Source organism: Myodes glareolus, chromosome 6 (genome assembly GCF_982192425.1).
Source record: "Myodes glareolus chromosome 6, mMyoGla1.1, whole genome shotgun sequence".
Taxonomy (NCBI): Eukaryota; Metazoa; Chordata; class Mammalia; order Rodentia; family Cricetidae; genus Myodes; species Myodes glareolus.
Window position 1 is genome coordinate 19,263,328 of NC_142031.1, and position 1,498 is coordinate 19,264,825.

Sequence of the window (1,498 nt, forward strand, 5' to 3'; positions counted from 1 at the left end):
TGAGCTGCCCCACCCTTCAGTGCAGGAGACACATACTCATTATAGAGGTGGGAGGGGGTCATATCACCTGCTCCTGGCCTTGCTGGTCAGGACTGCTGGAGAGAGACTTGGATCAGCTCGGTCTGCGTCTGGGGTCTGATCTGCAGCAGTCTATGGTGATACCTGCAGGCGCAAGGCTACATAATCACTGTGTGTCCCCGGGAGTGTCCCTGGACGCTGGGTGCCCTCCCTGGGGGAGACCTGCTGCAGTGAGTGAGGTGAAGGTTGCAAGGCTGGCCTCACGGAGACTGTCCTATGTCCTCCTGTGAACCACTGTCTCCGCTGGGTGAGCTCCCAAGGCAAGCTCTAGCCCCTTGGTAGCAGGTGGCACTGAAGACCTGGCCCCATGACACTCAGCCGACTCATGCCACGTATGTGGAGCCCTATTGTGTGACGCTTTGGTCTTCTGAGTTTTTCTGAGGGCCCACCACCCAGCTCCCAAATAAATCACACACGGAGGCTGATTCTCAGAAATGCTTGGCTTGTTTCTGGCCAGCTTGTCTTAAGTTAACCCATCTACCTTTTCTATGTGGGCTTTTATCTTTCTTAATTCCGTGTATCTTTCTTTCCTTCTTACTTCATGGCTGGCTGGGTGGCTGACTCTTGGCGTCCTCCCCTCCTTGTTTTCTCCCCAGTCTCAGGTCTCCTTCTACTTATTCTCTCTGCCTGCCATCCCTGCCCATCCTTGCTCCTGCCTCGCTATTGGCCATTCAGCTCATTATTAGGACCGTCAGGTGTTTTAGACAGGCCCAGTAACAGCTTCACAGAGTTAAACAAACGCAGCGTAAACCAAAGTCACACACCTGAAAATAATATTCCCCGACAGAGCCTAACTGTGTGCATGACAGGCTGGGCCTGATGGTACAGGCTTGCCACTCCAGCTACTGGGGAAGCTGAGGCAGAAAGCTACAAGTTCAAGACCAGCCTGGGCAGTAGGGTGAGCTCAAGGTCAAAACGGACCACTTAAAGAGATCCTGTCTCAAAAGAAGCAGGAGCCAGAGACATCCACTATGCAAACCTGTAGATCTGAGTTCAATATCAAAGACCCTCATAGTGAAGCCCTAAGTACCACACAGCTGGGGACACAGCTCAGTGCTATGGCACCTGCCTAGCACCTGGAAGACTCTAAGTTCCAAACCAATCAACACGTACCCTCCATGTAGCAAGAGTGCCACTTAGTGGCTGAGTCCTCCAGCGCCCCTCCTTGGCAAGGATCAAGTCTGGCGGGCCAGGCACTGACATCAGAAGCTCCCCAGGGGTGTGGAGGCCTCATCTCCAGGGACCTGTTTGATTAATTTTGTACCTCAACTGGCTGCCCTTCTCCCTGCCTCAATTTCCCGCTTCCTTATGGAGTCATCTAGAATCTGTACGCCCCAGACTCCTTTCTCTGGGTCTCCTTTTGGGGACTCGCCCTGCATCCCGAACAGCGAAGTGTGTGTTAGTGCACACCAATGACAGC